The sequence below is a fragment of the Ranitomeya imitator genome, chromosome 9 (genome assembly GCF_032444005.1).
Source record: "Ranitomeya imitator isolate aRanImi1 chromosome 9, aRanImi1.pri, whole genome shotgun sequence".
Classification (NCBI taxonomy): domain Eukaryota; kingdom Metazoa; phylum Chordata; class Amphibia; order Anura; family Dendrobatidae; genus Ranitomeya; species Ranitomeya imitator.
In genome coordinates, this window is record NC_091290.1 from 96497879 (window position 1) to 96519275 (window position 21397).

The window sequence follows — 21397 nt, forward strand, 5'->3', positions numbered from 1 at the left end:
GGTGGGCGGGGTCACTCTGGGTCTGATTTGTTGGCGGGGTCACTCTGGGTCCGATTTGGTGGGCGGGGTCACTGGGTCCGATTTGGTGGGTGGGGTCACTCAGGTCCGAATTGGTGGGCGGGGTCACTCTAGGTCCGAATTGGTGGGCGGGGTCACTCTGGGTCCGAATTGGTGGGCGGGGTCACTCAGGGTTCGATTTGGTGGGTGGAGCCAGTCAGGGATAGACTTGGTGGGTGGGGTCACTAAGGGTCCGATTTGGTGGGCGGGGTCACTCAGGATTTGATTTGGTGGGTGGGGTCACTCAGGGTCCGATTTGGTAGGCGGGGTCACTCAGGGTCTGATTTGGTGGGCAGGGTCACTCGGTTCGATTTGGTGGGCGGGGTCACTCAGGGTCCGATTTGGTGGGCGGGGTCACTCAGGTCCGATTTGGTGGACGGGGTCACTCAGGGTCCGATTTGGTGGGCGGGGTCACTCAGGGTCCGATTTGGTGGGCAGGGTCACTCTGGGTCCGATTTGGTGGGCGGGGCACCTCAGGGACCGATTTGGTGGGCGGAGCCAATCAGGGATAGACTTGGTGGGTGGGGTCACTCAGGGTCTTATTTGGTGGGCGGGGTCACTCAGGATTTGATTTGGTGGGCGGGGTCACTCAGGGTCCGATTTGGTGGGCAGGGTCACTCAGGGTCCGATTTGGTGGGCAGGGTCACTCAGGGTTCGATTTGGTGGGCGGGGTCACTCAGGGTCCGATTTGGTGTGCGGGGTCACTCAGGTCCGATTTGGTGTGCGGGGTCACTCAGGTCCGATTTGGTGGACGGGGTCACTCTGGGTCCGATTTGGTGGGCGGGGTCACTCTGGGTCCGATTTGGTGGGCGGGGTCACTCTGGGTCTGATTTGGTGGGTGGGGTCACTCTGGGTCCGATTTGGTGGGCTGGGTCACTCTGGGTCCGATTTGGTGGGCTGGGTCACTCAGGGGCCGATTTAGTGGGCGGAGCCAGTCAGGGATAGATTTGGTGGCCGGGGTCACTCAGGGTCCGATTTGGTGGGCGGGGTCACTCAGGGTCCGATTTGGTGGGCAATGTCACTCAGGGATCGATTTGGTGGGCGGGGTCACTCAGGGACCGATTTGGTGGGCGGGGTCACTCAGGGACCGATTTGGTGTGTGGGGTCACTCAGGTCCGATTTGGTGGGTGGGGTCACTCTGGGTCCGATTTGGTGGGCGCGGTCACTCTGGGTCCGATTTGGTGGGCGGGGTCACTCTGGGTCCGATTTGGTGGGCGGGGTCACTCAGGTCCGATTTGGTGGACGGGGTCACTCAGGGCCCGATTTGGTGGACGGGGTCACTCTGGGTCCGATTTGGTGGGCGGGGTCACTCTGGGTCCGATTTGGTGGGCGGAGTCACTCTGGGTCCGAATTGGTGGGCGGGGTCACTCTGGGTCTGATTTGGTTGGCTGGGTCACTCTGGGTCCGATTTAGTGGGCGGGGTCACTCTGGGTCTGATTTAGTGGGCGGAGCCAGTCAAGGATAAATTTGGTGGCCGGGGTCACTCTGGGTCCGATTTAAAGGGCGGTGTCACTCTGTGTCCGATTTGATGGGCGGGGTCACTCTGGGTCCGATTTGGTGGGCGGGGTCACTCTGGGTCCGATTTGGTGGGCGGGGTCACTGGGTCCGATTTGGTGGGCGGGGTCACTCTGGGTCCGATTTTGTGGGCGGGGCCAGTCAGGGATAGATTTGGTGGGTGGGGTCAGTCAAGGCCCGATTTAGCGGTTTAGTGGGCGGAGCCAGTCGGGGATAGATTTGGTGGGCGGGGTCACTCTGGGTCCGATTTGGCGGCCGGGGTCATTGGGTCCGATTTAGTGGGCAAGGTCATTCTGGTTCCGATTTGGTGTGCGGTGTCACTCTGGGTCCGATTTGATGGGCGGGGTCACTCTGGGTCCGATTTGGTGGGCGCGGTCACTCTGGGTCCAATTTGGTGGGCGGGGTCACTATGGGTCCGATTTGGTGGGCGGGGTCACTAAGTCTGATTTGGTGGGCAGGGTCACTCTGGGTACGATTTGGTGGGCGGGGCACCTCAGGGACCGATTTGGTGGGCGAGGCACCTCTGGATCCAATTTTGTGGGCGGGGTCACTCTGGGTCCGATTTGGTGGTTGGAGCCAGTCAGGGATAGAGTTGGTGGCCGGGGTCACTCTGGGTCTGATTTGGTGGGCGGTGTCACTCTGGGTCCGATTTGGTGGGCGTGGTCACTCTGGGTCCGATTTGGTGGGCGGGGTCACTCTTGGTCCAATTTGGTGGGCGGGGTCACTCTGGGTCCAATTTGGTGGGCGGGGTCACTCTGGGTCCAATTTGGTGGGCGGGGTCACTCTGGGTCCAATTTGGTGGGCGGGGTCACTAAGTCCGATTTCGTGGGCAGGGTCACTCTGGGTACAATTTGGTGGGCGGGGCACCTCAGGGACATTTGGTGGGCGAGGCACCTCTGGATCCAATTTTGTGGGCGGGGTCACTCTGGGTCCGATTTGGTGGGCGGGGTCACTCAGGGTCCGATTTGGTGTGCGGGGTCACTCAGGTCCGATTTGGTGTGCGGGGTCACTCAGGTCCGATTTGGTGGACGGGGTCACTCTGGGTCCGATTTGGTGGGCGGGGTCACTCTGGGTCCGATTTTGTGGGCGGGGCCAGTCAGGGATAGATTTTGTGGGTGGGGTCACTCAAGGTCCGATTTAGCGATATAGTGGGCGGAGCCAGTCAGGGATAGATTTGGTGGGCGGGGTCACTGGGTCCGATTTGGTGGGCGGGGTCACTCTGGGTCTGATTTGGTGGGCGGGGTCACTCTGGGTCTGATTTGTTGGCGGGGTCACTCTGGGTCCGATTTGGTGGGCGGGGTCACTGGGTCCGATTTGGTGGGCGGGGTCACTCTGGGTCCGATTTGGTGGGTGGGGCACCTCAGGGACCGATTTGGTGGGCGAGGCACCTCTGGATCCAATTCTGTGGGCGGGGTCACTCTGGGTCTGATTTGATGGGCGGAGCCAGTCAGGGATAGATTTGGTGGGTGGGGTCACTCAGGGTCCAATTTGGTGGGCGGGGTCACTGGGTCCGATTTGGTGGGCAGGGTCACTCTGGGTCCGATTTTGTGGGCGGGGCCAGTCAGGGATAGATTTGGTGGGTGGGGTCACTCAAGGTCCGATTTAGCGATATAGTGGGCGGAGCCAGTCAGGGATAGATTTGGTGGGCGGGGTCACTGGGTCCTATTTGGTGGGCGGGGTCACTCTGGGTCTGATTTGGTGGGCGGGGTCACTCTGGGTCTGATTTGTTGGCGGGGTCACTCTGGGTCCGATTTGGTGGGCGGGGTCACTGGGTCCGATTTGGTGGGCGGGGTCACTCTGGGTCCGATTTGGTGGGCGGGGCACCTCAGGGACCGATTTGGTGGGCGAGGCACCTCTGGATCCAATTCTGTGGGCGGGGTCACTCTGGGTCTGATTTGATGGGCGGAGCCAGTCAGGGATAGATTTGGTGGGTGGGGTCACTCAGGGTCCAATTTGGTGGGCGGGGTCACTGGGTCCGATTTGGTGGGCGGGGTCACTCTGGGTCTGATTTGGTGGGCGGAGTCACTCTGCGTCCGATTTGGTGGGCGGAGTCACTCTGGGTCCGAATTGGTGGGCGGGGTCACTCTGGGTCTCATTTGGTTGGCTGGGTCACTCTGGGTCCGATTTGGTGGGCGGGGCCCCTCAGGGTTCGATTTGGTGGGCGGGGTCACTCAGGGTCCGATTTGGTGTGCGGGGTCACTCAGGTCCGATTTGGTGTGCGGGGTCACTCAGGTCCGATTTGGTGGACGGGGTCACTCTGGGTCCGATTTGGTGGGCGGGGTCACTCTGGGTCCGATTTGGTGGGCGGGGTCACTCTGGGTCCGATTTGGTGGGTGGGGTCACTCTGGGTCCGATTTGGTGGGCTGGGTCACTCTGGGTCCGATTTGGTGGGCTGGGTCACTCAGGGGCCGAATTAGTGGGCGGAGCCAGTCAGGGATAGATTTGGTGGCCGGGGTCACTCAGGGTCCGATTTGGTGGGCGGGGTCACTCAGGGTCCGATTTGGTGGGCAATGTCACTCAGGGACCGATTTGGTGGGTGGGGTCACTCAGGGACCGATTTGGTGGGCGGGGTCACTCAGGGACCGATTTGGTGTGTGGGGTCACTCAGGGACCGATTTGGTGGGTGGGGTCACTCTGGGTCCGATTTGGTGGGCGGGGTCACTCTGGGTCCGATTTGGTGGGCGGGGTCACTCTGGGTCCGATATGGTGGGCGGGGTCACTCTGGGACCGATTTGGTGGGCGGGGTCACTCTGGGTCCGATTTGGTGGGCGGAGTCACTCTGCGTCCGATTTGGTGGGCGGAGTCACTCTGGGTCCGAATTGGTGGGCGGGGTCACTCTGGGTCCGATTTGGTTGGCTGGGTCACTCTGGGTCCGATTTAGTGGGCGGGGTCACTCTGGGTCCGATTTAGTGGGCGGAGCCAGTCAGGGATAAATTTGGTGGCCGGGGTCACTCTGGGTCCGATTTAAAGGGCGGTGTCACTCTGTGTCCGATTTGATGGGCGGGGTCACTCTTGGTCCGATTTGGTGGGCGGGGTCACTCTGGGTCCGATTTGGTGGGCGGGGTCACTCTGGGTCCGATTTTGTGGGCGGGGCCAGTCAGGGATAGATTTGGTGGGTGGGGTCAGTCAAGGCCCGATTTAGCGGTTTAGTGGGCGGAGCCAGTCAGGGATAGATTTGGTGGGCGGGGTCACTCTGGGTCTGATTTGGTTGGCTGGGTCACTCTGGGTCCGATTTAGTGGGCGGGGTCACTCAGGGGCCGAATTAGTGGGCGGAGCCAGTCAGGGATAGATTTGGTGGCCGGGGTCACTCAGGGTCCGATTTGGTGGGCGGGGTCACTCAGGGTCCGATTTGGTGGGCAATGTCACTCAGGGACCGATTTGGTGGGCGGGGTCACTCAGGGACCGATTTGGTGGGCGGGGTCACTCAGGGACCGATTTGGTGTGTGGGGTCACTCAGGGACCGATTTGGTGGGTGGGGTCACTCTGGGTCCGATTTGGTGGGCGGGGTCACTCTGGGTCCGATTTGGTGGGCGGGGTCACTCTGGGTCCGATTTGGTGGGCGGGGTCACTCTGGGACCGATTTGGTGGGCGGGGTCACTCTGGGTCCGATTTGGTGGGCGGAGTCACTCTGCGTCCGATTTGGTGGGCGGAGTCACTCTGGGTCCGAATTGGTGGGCGGGGTCACTCGGTCTGATTTGGTTGGCTGGGTCACTCTGGGTCCGATTTAGTGGGCGGAGCCAGTCAGGGATAAATTTGGTGGCCGGGGTCACTCTGGGTCCGATTTAAAGGGCGGTGTCACTCTGTGTCCGATTTGATGGGCGGGGTCACTCTGGGTCCGATTTGGTGGGCGGGGTCACTCTGGGTCCGATTTGGTGGGCAGGGTCACTCAGGGTTCGATTTGGTGGGCGGGGTCACTCAGGGTCCGATTTGGTGTGCGGGGTCACTCAGGTCCGATTTGGTGTGCGGGGTCACTCAGGTCCGATTTGGTGGACGGGGTCACTCAGGATTTGATTTGGTGGGCGGGGTCACTCAGGGTCCGATTTGGTGGGCAGGGTCACTCAGGGTCCGATTTGGTGGGCAGGGTCACTCAGGGTTCGATTTGGTGGGCGGGGTCACTCAGGGTCCGATTTGGTGTGCGGGGTCACTCAGGTCCGATTTGGTGTGCGGGGTCACTCAGGTCCGATTTGGTGGACGGGGTCACTCTGGGTCCGATTTGGTGGGCGGGGTCACTCTGGGTCCGATTTGGTGGGCGGGGTCACTCTGGGTCTGATTTGGTGGGTGGGGTCACTCTGGGTCCGATTTGGTGGGCTGGGTCACTCTGGGTCCGATTTGGTGGGCTGGGTCACTCAGGGGCCGATTTAGTGGGCGGAGCCAGTCAGGGATAGATTTGGTGGCCGGGGTCACTCAGGGTCCGATTTGGTGGGCGGGGTCACTCAGGGTCCGATTTGGTGGGCAATGTCACTCAGGGATCGATTTGGTGGGCGGGGTCACTCAGGGACCGATTTGGTGGGCGGGGTCACTCAGGGACCGATTTGGTGTGTGGGGTCACTCAGGTCCGATTTGGTGGGTGGGGTCACTCTGGGTCCGATTTGGTGGGCGCGGTCACTCTGGGTCCGATTTGGTGGGCGGGGTCACTCTGGGTCCGATTTGGTGGGCGGGGTCACTCAGGTCCGATTTGGTGGACGGGGTCACTCAGGGCCCGATTTGGTGGACGGGGTCACTCTGGGTCCGATTTGGTGGGCGGGGTCACTCTGGGTCCGATTTGGTGGGCGGAGTCACTCTGGGTCCGAATTGGTGGGCGGGGTCACTCTGGGTCTGATTTGGTTGGCTGGGTCACTCTGGGTCCGATTTAGTGGGCGGGGTCACTCTGGGTCTGATTTAGTGGGCGGAGCCAGTCAAGGATAAATTTGGTGGCCGGGGTCACTCTGGGTCCGATTTAAAGGGCGGTGTCACTCTGTGTCCGATTTGATGGGCGGGGTCACTCTGGGTCCGATTTGGTGGGCGGGGTCACTCTGGGTCCGATTTGGTGGGCGGGGTCACTGGGTCCGATTTGGTGGGCGGGGTCACTCTGGGTCCGATTTTGTGGGCGGGGCCAGTCAGGGATAGATTTGGTGGGTGGGGTCAGTCAAGGCCCGATTTAGCGGTTTAGTGGGCGGAGCCAGTCGGGGATAGATTTGGTGGGCGGGGTCACTCTGGGTCCGATTTGGCGGCCGGGGTCATTGGGTCCGATTTAGTGGGCAAGGTCATTCTGGTTCCGATTTGGTGTGCGGTGTCACTCTGGGTCCGATTTGATGGGCGGGGTCACTCTGGGTCCGATTTGGTGGGCGCGGTCACTCTGGGTCCAATTTGGTGGGCGGGGTCACTATGGGTCCGATTTGGTGGGCGGGGTCACTAAGTCTGATTTGGTGGGCAGGGTCACTCTGGGTACGATTTGGTGGGCGGGGCACCTCAGGGACCGATTTGGTGGGCGAGGCACCTCTGGATCCAATTTTGTGGGCGGGGTCACTCTGGGTCCGATTTGGTGGTTGGAGCCAGTCAGGGATAGAGTTGGTGGCCGGGGTCACTCTGGGTCTGATTTGGTGGGCGGTGTCACTCTGGGTCCGATTTGGTGGGCGTGGTCACTCTGGGTCCGATTTGGTGGGCGGGGTCACTCTTGGTCCAATTTGGTGGGCGGGGTCACTCTGGGTCCAATTTGGTGGGCGGGGTCACTCTGGGTCCAATTTGGTGGGCGGGGTCACTCTGGGTCCAATTTGGTGGGCGGGGTCACTAAGTCCGATTTCGTGGGCAGGGTCACTCTGGGTACAATTTGGTGGGCGGGGCACCTCAGGGACATTTGGTGGGCGAGGCACCTCTGGATCCAATTTTGTGGGCGGGGTCACTCTGGGTCCGATTTGGTGGGCGGGGTCACTCAGGGTCCGATTTGGTGTGCGGGGTCACTCAGGTCCGATTTGGTGTGCGGGGTCACTCAGGTCCGATTTGGTGGACGGGGTCACTCTGGGTCCGATTTGGTGGGCGGGGTCACTCTGGGTCCGATTTTGTGGGCGGGGCCAGTCAGGGATAGATTTTGTGGGTGGGGTCACTCAAGGTCCGATTTAGCGATATAGTGGGCGGAGCCAGTCAGGGATAGATTTGGTGGGCGGGGTCACTGGGTCCGATTTGGTGGGCGGGGTCACTCTGGGTCTGATTTGGTGGGCGGGGTCACTCTGGGTCTGATTTGTTGGCGGGGTCACTCTGGGTCCGATTTGGTGGGCGGGGTCACTGGGTCCGATTTGGTGGGCGGGGTCACTCTGGGTCCGATTTGGTGGGTGGGGCACCTCAGGGACCGATTTGGTGGGCGAGGCACCTCTGGATCCAATTCTGTGGGCGGGGTCACTCTGGGTCTGATTTGATGGGCGGAGCCAGTCAGGGATAGATTTGGTGGGTGGGGTCACTCAGGGTCCAATTTGGTGGGCGGGGTCACTGGGTCCGATTTGGTGGGCAGGGTCACTCTGGGTCCGATTTTGTGGGCGGGGCCAGTCAGGGATAGATTTGGTGGGTGGGGTCACTCAAGGTCCGATTTAGCGATATAGTGGGCGGAGCCAGTCAGGGATAGATTTGGTGGGCGGGGTCACTGGGTCCTATTTGGTGGGCGGGGTCACTCTGGGTCTGATTTGGTGGGCGGGGTCACTCTGGGTCTGATTTGTTGGCGGGGTCACTCTGGGTCCGATTTGGTGGGCGGGGTCACTGGGTCCGATTTGGTGGGCGGGGTCACTCTGGGTCCGATTTGGTGGGCGGGGCACCTCAGGGACCGATTTGGTGGGCGAGGCACCTCTGGATCCAATTCTGTGGGCGGGGTCACTCTGGGTCTGATTTGATGGGCGGAGCCAGTCAGGGATAGATTTGGTGGGTGGGGTCACTCAGGGTCCAATTTGGTGGGCGGGGTCACTGGGTCCGATTTGGTGGGCGGGGTCACTCTGGGTCTGATTTGGTGGGCGGAGTCACTCTGCGTCCGATTTGGTGGGCGGAGTCACTCTGGGTCCGAATTGGTGGGCGGGGTCACTCTGGGTCTCATTTGGTTGGCTGGGTCACTCTGGGTCCGATTTGGTGGGCGGGGCCCCTCAGGGTTCGATTTGGTGGGCGGGGTCACTCAGGGTCCGATTTGGTGTGCGGGGTCACTCAGGTCCGATTTGGTGTGCGGGGTCACTCAGGTCCGATTTGGTGGACGGGGTCACTCTGGGTCCGATTTGGTGGGCGGGGTCACTCTGGGTCCGATTTGGTGGGCGGGGTCACTCTGGGTCCGATTTGGTGGGTGGGGTCACTCTGGGTCCGATTTGGTGGGCTGGGTCACTCTGGGTCCGATTTGGTGGGCTGGGTCACTCAGGGGCCGAATTAGTGGGCGGAGCCAGTCAGGGATAGATTTGGTGGCCGGGGTCACTCAGGGTCCGATTTGGTGGGCGGGGTCACTCAGGGTCCGATTTGGTGGGCAATGTCACTCAGGGACCGATTTGGTGGGTGGGGTCACTCAGGGACCGATTTGGTGGGCGGGGTCACTCAGGGACCGATTTGGTGTGTGGGGTCACTCAGGGACCGATTTGGTGGGTGGGGTCACTCTGGGTCCGATTTGGTGGGCGGGGTCACTCTGGGTCCGATTTGGTGGGCGGGGTCACTCTGGGTCCGATATGGTGGGCGGGGTCACTCTGGGACCGATTTGGTGGGCGGGGTCACTCTGGGTCCGATTTGGTGGGCGGAGTCACTCTGCGTCCGATTTGGTGGGCGGAGTCACTCTGGGTCCGAATTGGTGGGCGGGGTCACTCTGGGTCCGATTTGGTTGGCTGGGTCACTCTGGGTCCGATTTAGTGGGCGGGGTCACTCTGGGTCCGATTTAGTGGGCGGAGCCAGTCAGGGATAAATTTGGTGGCCGGGGTCACTCTGGGTCCGATTTAAAGGGCGGTGTCACTCTGTGTCCGATTTGATGGGCGGGGTCACTCTTGGTCCGATTTGGTGGGCGGGGTCACTCTGGGTCCGATTTGGTGGGCGGGGTCACTCTGGGTCCGATTTTGTGGGCGGGGCCAGTCAGGGATAGATTTGGTGGGTGGGGTCAGTCAAGGCCCGATTTAGCGGTTTAGTGGGCGGAGCCAGTCAGGGATAGATTTGGTGGGCGGGGTCACTCTGGGTCTGATTTGGTTGGCTGGGTCACTCTGGGTCCGATTTAGTGGGCGGGGTCACTCAGGGGCCGAATTAGTGGGCGGAGCCAGTCAGGGATAGATTTGGTGGCCGGGGTCACTCAGGGTCCGATTTGGTGGGCGGGGTCACTCAGGGTCCGATTTGGTGGGCAATGTCACTCAGGGACCGATTTGGTGGGCGGGGTCACTCAGGGACCGATTTGGTGGGCGGGGTCACTCAGGGACCGATTTGGTGTGTGGGGTCACTCAGGGACCGATTTGGTGGGTGGGGTCACTCTGGGTCCGATTTGGTGGGCGGGGTCACTCTGGGTCCGATTTGGTGGGCGGGGTCACTCTGGGTCCGATTTGGTGGGCGGGGTCACTCTGGGACCGATTTGGTGGGCGGGGTCACTCTGGGTCCGATTTGGTGGGCGGAGTCACTCTGCGTCCGATTTGGTGGGCGGAGTCACTCTGGGTCCGAATTGGTGGGCGGGGTCACTCGGTCTGATTTGGTTGGCTGGGTCACTCTGGGTCCGATTTAGTGGGCGGAGCCAGTCAGGGATAAATTTGGTGGCCGGGGTCACTCTGGGTCCGATTTAAAGGGCGGTGTCACTCTGTGTCCGATTTGATGGGCGGGGTCACTCTGGGTCCGATTTGGTGGGCGGGGTCACTCTGGGTCCGATTTGGTGGGCGGGGTCACTCTGGGTCCGATTTTGTGGGCGGGGCCAGTCAGGGATAGATTTGGTGGGTGGGGTCAGTCAAGGCCCGATTTAGCGGGCGGAGCCAGTCAGGGATAGATTTGGTGGGCGGGGTCACTCTGGGTCCGATTTGGCGGCCGGGGTCATTGGGTCCGATTTAGTGGGCAAGGTCACTCTGGGTGCGATTTGGTGGGCGGTGTCACTCTGGGTCCGATTTGATGGGCGGGGTCACTCTGGGTCTGATTTGGTGGGCGCGGTCACTCTGGGTCCAATTTGGTGGGCGGGGTCACTCTGGGTCCGATTTGGTGGGCGGGGTCACTAAGTCTGATTTGGTGGGCAGGGTCACTCTGGGTACGATTTGGTGGGCGGGGCACCTCAGGGACCGATTTGGTGGGCGAGGCACCTCTGGATCCAATTTTGTGGGCGGGGTCACTCTGGGTCCGATTTGGTGGTTGGAGCCAGTCAGGGATAGATTTGGTGGGTGGGGTCACTCAAGGTCCGTCCGATTTAGCGATTTAGTGGGCGGAGCCAGTCAGGGATAGAGTTGGTGGCCGGGGGTCACTCTGGGTCTGATTTGGTGGGCGGTGTCACTCTGGGTCCGATTTGGTGGGCGTGGTCAATCTGGGTCCGATTTGGTGGGCGGGGTCACTCTGGGTCCAATTTGGTGGGCGGGATCACTCTGGGTCCGAATTGGTGGGCGGGGTCACTCTGGGTTCGAATTGGTGGGCGGGGTCACTCAGGGTTCGATTTGGTGGGCGGAGCCAGTTAGGGATAGACTTGGTGGGTGGGGTCACTAAGGGTCCGAATTGGTGGGCGGGGTCACTCGGTCTGATTTGGTGGGCAGGGTCACTCGGTTCGATTTGGTGGGCGGGGTCACTCAGGGTCCGATTTGGTGGGCAGGGACACTCTGGGTCCGATTTGGTGGGCGTGGCACCTCAGGGACCGATTTGGTGGGCGGAGTCAGTCAGGGATAGACTTGGTGGGTGGGGTCACTCAGGGTCTTATTTGATGGGCGGGGTCACTCAGGATTTGATTTGGTGGGCGGGGTCACTCAGGGTCCGATTTGGTGGGCGGGGTCACTCAGGGTCTGATTTGGTGGGCAGGGTCACTCGGTTCGATTTGGTGGGCGGGGTCACTCAGGGTCCGATTTGGTGGGCGGGGTCACTCAGGTCCGATTTGGTGGACGGGGTCACTCAGGGTCCAATTTGGTGGGCGGGGTCACTCAGGGTCCGCTTTGGTGGGCGGGGCACCTCAGGGACCGATTTGGTGGGCAGAGCCAGTCAGGGATAGACTTGGTGGGTGGGGTCACTCAGGGTCTTATTTGGTGGGCGGGGTCACTCAGGATTTGATTTGGTGGCCGGGGTCACTCAGGGTCCGATTTGGTGGGCAATGTCACTCAGGGACCGATTTGGTGGGCGGGGTCACTCAGGGACCGATTTGGTGGGCGGGGTCACTCAGGGACCGATTTGGTGTGTGGGGTCACTCAGGTCCGATTTGGTGGGTGGGGTCACTCTGGGTCCAATTTGGTGGGCGGGGTCACTCTGGGTCCGATTTGGTGGGCGGGGTCACTCTGGGTCCGATTTGGTGGGCGGGGTCACTCTGGGACCGATTTGGTGGGCGGGGTCACTCTGGGTCAGATTTGGTGGGCGGAGTCACTCTGCGTCCGATTTGGTGGGCGGAGTCACTCTGGGTCCAAATTGGTGGGCGGGGTCACTCTGGGTCTGATTTGGTTGGCTGGGTCACTCTGGGTCCGATTTAGTGGGCGGGGTCACTTTGGGTCCGATTTAGTGGGCGGAGCCAGTCAGGGATAAATTTGGTGGCCGGGGTCACTCTGGGTCCGATTTAAAGGGCGGTGTCACTCTGTGTCCGATTTGATGGGCGGGGTCACTCTGGGTCCGATTTGGTGGGCGGGGTCACTGGGTCCGATTTGGTGGGCGGGGTCACTCTGGGTCCGATTTTGTGGGCGGGGCCAGTCAGGGATAGATTTGGTGGGTGGGGTCAGTCAAGGCCCGATTTAGCGGTTTAGTGGGCGGAGCCAGTCAGGGATAGATTTGGTGGGCGGGGTCACTCTGGGTCCGATTTGGCGGCCGGGGTCATTGGGTCCGATTTGGCGGCCGGGGTCATTGGGTCCGATTTAGTGGGCAAGGTCACTCTGGGTCCGATTTGATGGGCGGGGTCACTCTGGGTCCGATTTGGTGGGCGCGGTCACTCTGGGTCCAATTGGGTGGGCGGGGTCACTCTGGGTCCGATTTGGTGGGCGGGGTCACTAAGTCTGATTTGGTGGGCAGGGTCACTCTGGGTACGATTTGGTGGGCGGGGCACCTCAGGGACCGATTTGGTGGGCGAGGCACCTCTGGATCCAATTTTGTGGGCGGGGTCACTCTGGGTCCGATTTGGTGGGCGTGGTCACTCTGGGTCCGATTCGGTGGGCGGGGTCACTCTGGGTCCAATTTGGTGGGCGGGGTCACTCTGGGTCCAATTTGGTGGGCGGGGTCACTCTGGGTCCGATTTGGTGGGCGGGGTCACTAAGTCCGATTTGGTGGGCAGGGTCACTGGGTACAATTTGGTGGGCGAGGCACCTCTGGATCCAATTTTGTGGGCGGGGTCACTCTGGGTCCGATTTGGTGGTTGGAGCCAGTCAGGGATAGATTTGGTGGGTGGGGTCACTCAAGGTCCGATTTGGTGGGCGGGGTCACTCAGGGTCCGATTTGGTGGGCGGGGTCACTCTGGGTCCGATTTTGTGGGCGGGGCCAGTCAGGGATAGATTTGGTGGGTGGGGTCACTCAAGGTCCGATTTAGCGATATATTGGGCGGAGCCAGTCAGGGATAGATTTGGTGGGCGGGGTCACTGGGTCCGATTTGGTGGGCGGGGTCACTCTGGGTCTGATTTGGTGGGCGGGGTCACTCTGGGTCTGATTTGTTGGCGGGTTCACTCGGTCCGATTTGGTGGGCGGGGTCACTGGGTCCGATTTGGTGGGCGGGGTCACTCTGGATCCGATTTGGTGGGCGGGGCACCTCAGGGACCGATTTGGTGGGCGAGGCACCTCTGGATCCAATTTTGTGGGCGGGGTCACTCTGGGTCTGATTTGATGGGCGGAGCCAGTCGGGGATAGATTTGGTGGGTGGGGTCACTCAGGGTCCGATTTGGTGGGCGGGGTCACTGGGTCCGATTTGGTGGGCAGGGTCACTCTGGGTCCGATTTTGTGGGCGGGGCCAGTCAGGGATAGATTTGGTGGGTGGGGTCACTCAAGGTCCGATTTAGCGATTTAGTGGGAGGAGCCAGTCAGGGATAGAGTTGGTGGCCGGGGTCACTCTGGGTCTGATTTGGTGGGCGGTGTCACTCTGGGTCCGATTTGGTGGGCGTGGTCACTCTGGGTTCGATTTGGTGGGCGTGGTCACTCTGGGTCTGATTTGGTGGGCGGTGTCACTCTGGGTCCGATTTGGTGGGCGTGGTCACTCTGGGTTCGATTTGGTGGGCGGGGTCACTCTGGGTCCAATTTGGTGGGCGGGGTCACTCTGGGTCCAATTTGGTGGGCCGGGTCACTAAGTCCGATTTGGTGGGCAGGGTCACTCTGGGTACGATTTGGTGGGCGGGGCACCTCAGGGACATTTGGTGGGCGAGGCACCTCTGGATCCAATTTTGTGGGCGGGGTCACTCTGGGTCCGATTTGGTGGGCGGGGTCACCTAGGGTCCGATTTGGTGTGCGGGGTCACTCAGGTCCGATTTGGTGTGCGGGGTCACTCAGGTCCGATTTGGTGGACGGGGTCACTCAGGTCCGATTTGGTGGACGGGGTCACTCTGGGTCCGATTTGGTGGGCGGGGTCACTCTGGGTCCGATTTTGTGGGTGGGGCCAGTCAGGGATAGATTTTGTGGGTGGGGTCACTCAAGGTCCGATTTAGCGATATAGTGGGCGGAGCCAGTCAGGGATAGATTTGGTGGGCGGGGTCACTGGGTCCGATTTGGTGGGCGGGGTCACTCTGGGTCTGATTTGGTGGGCGGGGTCACTCTGGGTCTGATTTGTTGGCGGGGTCACTCTGGGTCCGATTTGGTGGGCGGGGTCACTGGGTCCGATTTGGTGGGCGGGGTCACTCTGGGTCCGATTTGGTGGGCGGGGCACCTCAGGGACCGATTTGGTGGGCGAGGCACCTCTGGATCCAATTTTGTGGGCGGGGTCACTCTGGGTCTGATTTGATGGGCGGAGCCAGTCAGGGATAGATTTGGTGGGTGGGGTCACTCAGGGTCCAATTTGGTGGGCGGGGTCACTGGGTCCGATTTGGTGGGCAGGGTCACTCTGGGTCCGATTTTGTGGGCGGGGCCAGTCAGGGATAGATTTGGTGGGTGGGGTCACTCAAGGTCCGATTTAGCGATTTAGTGGGCGGAGCCAGTCAGGGATAGATTTGGTGGCCGGGGACACTCTGGGTCCGATTTGGTGGGCGGTGTCACTCTGGGTCCGATTTGATGGGCGGGGTCACTATGGGTCCGATTTGGTGGGCGGGGTCACTCTGGGACCGATTTGGTGGGCGGGGTCACTCTGGGTCCGATTTGGTGGGCGGAGTCACTCTGCGTCCGATTTGGTGGGCGGAGTCACTCTGGGTCCGAATTGGTGGGCGGGGTCACTCTGGGTCTGATTTGGTTGGCTGGGTCACTCTGGGTCCGATTTGGTGGGCGGGGCCCCTCAGGGTTCGATTTGGTGGGCGGGGTCACTCAGGGTCCGATTTGGTGGGCGGGGCCAGTCAGGGATAGATTTGGTGGGTGGGGTCACTCAAGGTCCGATTTAGCGATATAGTGGGCGGAGCCAGTCAGGGATAGATTTGGTGGGCGGGGTCACTCTGGGTCTGATTTGGTGGGCGGGGTCACTCTGGGTCTGATTTGTTGGCGGGGTCACTCTGGGTCCGATTTGGTGGGCGGGGTCACTGGGTCCGATTTGGTGGGCGGGGTCACTCTGGGTCCGATTTGGTGGGCGGGGCACCTCAGGGACCGATTTGGTGGGCGAGGCACCTCTGGATCCAATTTTGTGGGCGGGGTCACTCTGGGTCTGATTTGATGGGCGGAGCCAGTCGGGGATAGATTTGGTGGGTGGGGTCACTCAGGGTCCGATTTGGTGGGCGGGGTCACTGGGTCCGATTTGGTGGGCAGGGTCACTCTGGGTCCGATTTTGTGGGCGGGGCCAGTCAGGGATAGATTTGGTGGGTGGGGTCACTCAAGGTCCGATTTAGCGATTTAGTGGGCGGAGCCAGTCAGGGATAGAGTTGGTGGCCGGGGTCACTCTGGGTCTGATTTGTTGGGCGGTGTCACTCTGGGTCCGATTTGGTGGGCGTGGTCACTGGGTTCGATTTGGTGGGCAGGGTCACTCTGGGTACAATTTGGTGGGCGGGGCACCTCAGGGACATTTGGTGGGCGAGGCACCTCTGGATCCAATTTTGTGGGCGGGGTCACTCTGGGTCCGATTTGGTGGGCGGGGTCACCTAGGGTCCGATTTGGTGTGCGGGGTCACTCAGGTCCGATTTGGTGTGCGGGGTCACTCAGGTCCGATTTGGTGTGCAGGGTCACTCTGGGTCCGATTTGGTGGGCGGGGTCACTCTGGGTCCGATTTGGTGGGCGGGGCCAGTCAGGGATAGATTTTGTGGGTGGGGTCACTCAAGGTCCCATTTAGCGATATAGTGGGCGGATCCAGTCAGGGATAGATTTGGTGGGCGAGGTCACTGGGTCCGATTTGGTGGGCGGGGTCACTCTGGGTCTGATTTGGTGGGCGGGGTCACTCTGGGTCTGATTTGTTGGCGGGGTCACTCTGGGTCCGATTTGGTGGGCGGGGTCACTGGGTCCGATTTGGTGGGCGGGGTCACTCTGGGTCCGATTTGGTGGGCGGGGCACCTCAGGGACCGATTTGGTGGGCGAGGCACCTCTGGATCCAATTTTGTGGGCGGGGTCACTCTGGGTCTGATTTGATGGGCGGAGCCAGTCAGGGATAGATTTGGTGGGTGGGGTCACTCAGGGTCCAATTTGGTGGGCGGGGTCACTGGGTCCAATTTGGTGGGCAGGGTCACTCTGGGTCCGATTTTGTGGGCGGGGCCAGTCAGGGATAGATTTGGTGGGTGGGGTCACTCAAGGTCCGATTTAGCGATTTAGTGGGCGGAGCCAGTCAGGGATAGATTTGGTGGCCGGGGACACTCTGGGTCCGATTTGGTGGGCGGTGTCACTCTGGGTCCGATTTGATGGGCGGGATCACTATGGGTCCGATTTGGTGGGCGGGGTCACTCTGGGTCCGATTTGGTGGGCGGGGTCACTCTGGGTCAGATTTGGTGGTCGGGGCCGCTCGGGGGCCAATTTCATGGTCGGGGCCGCTCCGGGGCTGATTTGGTGGTTGGAGCCGGTCAGGGGCCGATTTGGTGGTCGGGCTGCTTGGGGGCCGTTTTGGTGGTCGGGGCCCTTCAGGGTCCGATTTGGTGGGCGGGGCCTCAGGGGCCGATTTGGTGGGCGGGGCCCCTCAGGGTCCGATTTGGTGGGCGGGGCCCCTCAGGGTCCGATTTGGTGGGCGGGGCCCCTCAGGGTCCGATTTTGTGGGTGGGGTTACTCTGGGTCCGATTTGGTGGGCGGGGTCACTCTGGGTCCGATTTGGTGGGTGGGGTCACTCTGGGTCCGAATTGGTGGGTGGGTCACTCTGGGTCCGATTTGGTGTGCGGGGCCACTCAGGGTCAGATTTGGTGGGCGGGGGACCTCAGAGACCGATTTGGTGGGCGGGGTTACTCTTGGTCCGATTTGGTGGGCGGGTTCACTGTGGGACCTATTTGGTGGGCGGGGTCACTCTTGGTCCGATTTGGTGGGCGGGGTCACCCTGGGTCTGATTTGGTGGGCGGGGTCACTCTGGGTCCGATTTGGTGGGCAGGGCCCCTCAGGGTTCGATTTGGTGGGCGGGGTCACTCAGGGTCCGATTTGGTGTGCGGGGTCACTCAGGTCCGATTTGGTGTGCGGGGTCACTCAGGTCCGATTTGGTGGACGGGGTCACTCTGGGTCCGATTTGGTGGGCGGGGTCACTCTGGGTCTGATTTGGTGGGCTGGGTCACTCTGGGTCCGATTTGGTGGGCTGGGTCACTCAGGGGCCGAATTAGTGGGCGGAGCCAGTCAGGGATAGATTTGGTGGCCGGGGTCACTCAGGGTCCGATTTGGTGGGCGGGGTCACTCAGGGTCCGATTTGGTGGGCAATGTCACTCAGGGACCGATTTGGTGGGCGGGGTCACTCAGGGACCGATTTGGTGGGCGGGGTCACTCAGGGACCGATTTGGTGTGTGGGGTCACTCAGGGACCGATTTGGTGGGTGGGGTCACTCTGGGACCGATTTGGTGGGTGGGGTCACTCTGGGTCCGATTTGGTGGGCGGGGTCACTCTGGGTCCAATTTGGTGGGCGGGGTCACTCTGGGTCCGATTTGGTGGGCGGGGTCACTAAGTCCGATTTGGTGGGCAGGGTCACTGGGTACAATTTGGTGGGCGAGGCACCTCTGGATCCAATTTTGTGGGCGGGGTCACTCTGGGTCCGATTTGGTGGTTGGAGCCAGTCAGGGATAGATTTGGTGGGTGGGGTCACTCAAGGTCCGATTTGGTGGGCGGGGTCACTCAGGGTCCGATTTGGTGGGCGGGGTCACTCTGGGTCCGATTTTGTGGGCGGGGCCAGTCAGGGATAGATTTGGTGAGTGGGGTCACTCAAGGTCCGATTTAGCGATATAGTGGGCGGAGCCAGTCAGGGATAGATTTGGTGGGCGGGGTCACTGGGTCCGATTTGGTGGGCGGGGTCACTCTGGGTCTGATTTGGTGGGCGGGGTCACTCTGGGTCTGATTTGTTGGCGGGGTCACTCTGGGTCCGATTTGGTGGGCGGGGTCACTGGGTCCGATTTGGTGGGCGGGGTCACTCTGGGTCCGATTTGGTGGGCGGGGCACCTCAGGGACCGATTTGGTGGGCGAGGCACCTCTGGATCCAATTTTGTGGGCGGGGTCACTCTGGGTCTGATTTGATGGGCGGGGCCAGTCAGGGATAGATTTGGTGGGTGGGGTCACTCAAGGTCCGATTTAGCGATATAGTGGGCGGAGCCAGTCAGGGATAGATTTGGTGGGCGGGGTCACTGGGTCCGATTTGGTGGGCGGGGTCACTCTGGGTCTGATTTGGTGGGCGGGGTCACTCTGGGTCTGATTTGTTGGCGGGGTCACTCTGGGTCCGATTTGGTGGGCGGGGTCACTGGGTCCGATTTGGTGGGCAGGGTCACTCTGGGTCCGATTTTGTGGGCGGGGCCAGTCAGGGATAGATTTGGTGGGTGGGGTCACTCAAGGTCCGATTTAGCGATTTAGTGGGAGGAGCCAGTCAGGGATAGAGTTGGTGGCCGGGGTCACTCTGGGTCTGATTTGGTGGTCGGTGTCACTCTGGGTCCGATTTGGTGGGCGTGGTCACTCTGGGTTCGATTTGGTGGGCGTGGTCACTCTGGGTCTGATTTGGTGGGCGGTGTCACTCTGGGTCCGATTTGGTGGGCGTGGTCACTCTGGGTTCGATTTGGTGGGCGGGGTCACTCTGGGTCCAATTTGGTGGGCGGGGTCACTCTGGGTCCAATTTGGTGGGCGGGGTCACTAAGTCCGATTTGGTGGGCAGGGTCACTCTGGGTACAATTTGGTGGGCGGGGCACCTCAGGGACATTTGGTGGGCGAGGCACCTCTGGATCCAATTTTGTGGGCGGGGTCACTCTGGGTCCGATTTGGTGGGCGGGGTCACCTAGGGTCCGATTTGGTGTGCGGGGTCACTCAGGTCCGATTTGGTGTGCGGGGTCACTCAGGTCCGATTTGGTGGACGGGGTCACTCAGGTCCGATTTGGTGGACGGGGTCACTCAGGGGCCGAATTAGTGGGCGGAGCCAGTCAGGGATAGATTTGGTGGCCGGGGTCACTCAGGGTCCGATTTGGTGGGCGGGGTCACTCTGGGTCCGATTTGGTGGGCGGGGCCAGTCAGGGATAGATTTTGTGGGTGGGGTCACTCAAGGTCCGATTTAGCGATATAGTGGGCGGAGCCAGTCAGGGATAGATTTGGTGGGCGGGGTCACTGGGTCCGATTTGGTGGGCGGGGTCACTCTGGGTCTGATTTGGTGGGCGGGGTCACTCTGGGTCTGATTTGTTGGCGGGGTCACTCTGGGTCCGATTTGGTGGGCGGGGTCACTGGGTCCGATTTGGTGGGCGGGGTCATTCTGGGTCCGATTTGGTGGGCGGGGCACCTCAGGGACCGATTTGGTGGGCGAGGCACCTCTGGATCCAATTTTGTGGGCGGGGTCACTCTGGGTCTGATTTGATGGGTGGAGCCAGTCAGGGATAGATTTGGTGGGTGGGGTCACTCAGGGTCCAATTTGGTGGGCGGGGTCACTGGGTCCGATTTGGTGGGCAGGGTCACTCTGGGTCCGATTTTGTGGGCGGGGCCAGTCAGGGATAGATTTGGTGGGTGGGGTCACTCAAGGTCCGATTTAGCGATTTAGTGGGCGGAGCCAGTCAGGGATAGATTTGGTGGCCGGGGACACTCTGGGTCCGATTTGGTGGGCGGTGTCACTCTGGGTCCGATTTGGTGGGCGTGGTCACTCTGGGCCTGATTTGGTGGGCGGGGTCACTCTGGGTCCAATTTGGTGGGCGGGATCACTCTGGGTCCAATTTGGTGGGCGGGGTCACTCTGGGTCCGATTTGGTGGGCGGGGTCACTAAGTCCGATTTGGTGGGCAGGGTCACTCTGGGTACAATTTGGTGGGCGGGGCACCTCAGGGACATTTGGTGGGCGAGGCACCTCTGGATCCAATTTTGTGGGCGGGGTCACTCTGGGTCCGATTTGGTGGGCGGGGTCACCTAGGATCCGATTTGGTGTGCGGGGTCACTCAGGTCCGATTTGGTGTGCGGGGTCACTCAGGTCCGATTTGGTGTGCAGGGTCACTCTGGGTCCGATTTTGTGGGCGGGGCCAGTCAGGGATAGATTTGGTGGGTGGGGTCACTCAAGGTCCGATTTAGCGATTTAGTGGGCGGAGCCAGTCAGGGATAGATTTGGTGGCCGGGGACACTCTGGGTCCGATTTGGTGGGCGGTGTCACTCTGGGTCCGATTTGATGGGCGGGATCACTATGGGTCCGATTTGGTGGGCGGGGTCACTCTGGGTCCGATTTGGTGGGCGGGGTCACTCTGGGTCAGATTTGGTGGTCGGGGCCGCTCGGGGGCCAATTTCATGGTCGGGGCCGCTCCGGGGCTGATTTGGTGGTTGGAGCCGGTCAGGGGCCGATTTGGTGGTCGGGCTGCTTGGGGGCCGTTTTGGTGGTCGGGGCCCTTCAGGGTCCGATTTGGTGGGCGGGGCCTCAGGGGCCGATTTGGTGGGCGGGGCCCCTCAGGGTCCGATTTGGTGGGCGGGGCCCCTCAGGGTCCGATTTGGTGGGCGGGGCCCCTCAGGGTCCGATTTTGTGGGTGGGGTTACTCTGGGTCCGATTTGGTGGGCGGGGTCACTCTGGGTCCGATTTGGTGGGTGGGGTCACTCTGGGTCCGAATTGGTGGGTGGGTCACTCTGGGTCCGATTTGGTGTGCGGGGCCACTCAGGGTCAGATTTGGTGGGCGGGGGACCTCAGAGACCGATTTGGTGGGCGGGGTTACTCTTGGTCCGATTTGGTGGGCGGGTTCACTGTGGGACCTATTTGGTGGGCGGGGTCACTCTTGGTCCGATTTGGTGGGCGGGGTCACCCTGGGTCTGATTTGGTGGGCGGGGTCACTCTGGGTCCGATTTGGTGGGCAGGGCCCCTCAGGGTTCGATTTGGTGGGCGGGGTCACTCAGGGTCCGATTTGGTGTGCGGGGTCACTCAGGTCCGATTTGGTGTGCGGGGTCACTCAGGTCCGATTTGGTGGACGGGGTCACTCTGGGTCCGATTTGGTGGGCGGGGTCACTCTGGGTCTGATTTGGTGGGCTGGGTCACTCTGGGTCCGATTTGGTGGGCTGGGTCAC